This window comes from Patiria miniata, unplaced genomic scaffold (genome assembly GCF_015706575.1).
Source record: "Patiria miniata isolate m_02_andy unplaced genomic scaffold, ASM1570657v1 HiC_scaffold_10, whole genome shotgun sequence".
Classification (NCBI taxonomy): Eukaryota; Metazoa; Echinodermata; class Asteroidea; order Valvatida; family Asterinidae; genus Patiria; species Patiria miniata.
In genome coordinates this window covers 21,525,405-21,528,361 of record NW_024037048.1, presented here as the reverse complement: position 1 = coordinate 21,528,361, position 2,957 = coordinate 21,525,405, and positions in this window count along the sequence as shown.

Genomic DNA, 2,957 nt, shown 5'->3' with positions numbered 1-2,957 from the left:
AAACATAGCCTGCACAATAGCATTTCAATATATAAGCCAATCATATCATGGACTACAAGTCACATGATCAGTGATGGCCTTGTGCATTCCACAGATTAACAGTCAGTGTGGGAAATTTGAAAACTGCAGTCAGTTGAATATTGTCAGTGCAGAGTGCAGTAGGCTGCACATAGTTTTGCAAGAAATTGTAGAAAGCATGGACATTACCTTATGGCATGAATGCTTGTGGATATAATTTCATGTTCACATGCATGCACTCAACCTGTACATTGTTGTACATGTACATGACAAAATACACTGGATGACTGGCTGAAAGTCTTTGGAATTGACAACTTAAAAGCAGCAGTTGAACCAAGCAATATGGAGCCTCCATACACATGTATGCAACACACTCACAAACTGCTTGTATTTGGTAAGTCTACAGTTTGTACTACCAATGGGTCTATATTCCTACATGGTGGGTATTCAGTTTTTGGCTAGATGAAGACAATTTTATTCTGGCTTTGAGTATGTTAGTGTTCATGGTGTATGTGATGTTGAACATTCCTTCATCCAATTGATTGAATTTTTGAATCAGCTGGATATCGGATGATAACTGTTTGTAATTGTGATGCCAACTGGCATAAAAGTGACTACTGGTTGCTTCAAAGATAATTCAAATTATAAGCAGAGAATTGTTGCATTAAATTTCTGGCCATTGCTTTTATAAGCATGACAATGTTAAACAAAAACAAAGAGTGTCCCCGTGTTTGTACAGCAATTCTGAGGCTGATAAAGTCTTAAAGAACAATTTTCTTATTTCATATATTTTGATCACAGTCTGTATACATAGGTCTATTAAATTTCAAAATGGTGTTAGCTGTGTTAAATATGGTTCAATACATGAAATTATTAAAGCTGATATAACACAAGTAATTTTTGGTATAAATTGTGACATTGAAAATGTATGTTGTAGGATGCCCCTGTCCATGTCACGATATAGCAGTCATGATAGCATTCACATAGCATGCATCATAGCATGCGAATGCTATTCTCAAAGCATGTGAATGCTGTTATAGCATTCACGTTTGCATGCCTAAATAGCATTCTCCATAGCATGCGAATGCTATAGCTCATTTACATAATTCGGGCTTCTGACATGCTATAAAACTGCTATCTGATTGCTATCCTCAAGGAATGCTATGAAAAATGCTTTAGGAAGTACAGACATGGCTTTTTGTGAATGCTATCAAATGGCAGTTCTCATAGCATTCGCATGTTAATTGCATGCTAAAGGAATGCTAAATGACTGCAGTCAAGTTTGGTAAGGGAAGTGTAACTTAGCCCTAGTCCTAGCCCAGGTTGGACTCTGTTGTGTACACGCAACGGAGTCCAGGGTATGAATCTCTCCTGCCATAGCGAAAAAAGTTTTAACACATTTGGTATTAGTAAATATTGCTTGATATTATTTATGCTTATTGAATTCTTCTCATTGTCTTTGGGTAATGTATTTTGTTTTCATCAGAAAATTGACGTGACAGGTCACACAGTGGATGATTTGGTGAACAAGACAATAGAATACCTTCAGCCCAATCCAGGTAAGAACCAATATTGGAACATCATTGGCGCTAACCTTCCCAAATCCTCCAAAATCCTATTTGCAAAATGTACGCTTTTGCAGGATTGAGGCTATATGGCAAAAATGTGTGCCTGATTCATGAGGATGCACTGTGTCAAGGTCTTGGGCCGGATCTTGTGATGTTCCCTGAGCTCAGGGAACCAGACTAGCTGGCTTGCATCCATTCACGGATGTGTAACCGCTTGCCAAAAAAATGTGGACTAAATAAATTGGGTAAATTGGGGCACTATTTGGACAAATCAGTTTCTTCCAATGATGGTCGGCCGACCATCTTTTGAAATCAATACAAAAATTCCACTTTTCTTAAAAATGACAGCCCACCAGGTGCCATGATTTCACAGGATGTCTGAGACTGTCATTCACCTACAGTCAAGTAAAGTATTTCATAATAATTTGGTAGTTTTGTTTGTTGATGTTTGCAAATCGTATATTACCTTTAATTGTAACCTTTGGAATAATTTCGTTCGGCCTGACTATAGAACACCGGTTTGAATCGGGTCTAAGTATTCATTTCAAACAAACCAAATAGAGATAGATCTTCTATTTGTGTGCTGACCCTAATCAATCGTATTGTCTTTCCTGAACAGTCTCCAGAGCCATGAGCAAAGTCCGTGGTCAGAACAAGGGAGGAACCAAGCCTCAACAACCCGTAGGATTCCTGGGAGAAGTCATGCTGAAGAACGGCAGAGAATTAGGAGAAGATTCAACGTTTGGTGAGCGAGCTTCAAGATGTATTCTCTTTCCTTCTGTGGTAGACTGATCAAAAAGCTCTCAAAAAGGTGCTCTAATCAGTGTTCCAATCCACCAACGTAGTACCATGAGTATTGTGTAATTTATGTAGTGCCCAGCACTTCAGATATGCAAGGCCAAGTAAAGAAATAAACCAGTTTCTCGTACCTGCCTGCTGCCTTTTTTGCACCCACTTTTTATTCTTTAATTTTTTTTTTATTTATAAATGCATACATTTGCAATATACAGGTGAGTCAAAAAAGACAAACCCAAATGGCAGGACCAATTTTTGAATGAAGTTTTGCCTGTAGTACTTTCCAAATCTAGGATATGAAAGCCCAATCAATGGGCTTCGTATTAACACAATAAAATCTTTCCTGTTATAGGTATTATAAAAAGATGGATTTTGTTATGATTTTCTTTTTGTTTGGATACAGGTACGGCGATGGTCGAGATGGAAGAATCACTGAGGCAACTTTCTGAACGTCAGACAGAACTTCCTGGATCCCCTGGATCATCTCAAGAACAAAGATCTGAAGGAGATCAACGTGAGTTCCATCTTACAAAATCTAACATTGCCCATTATCTGGTTGATTCTGATAGAATCAGG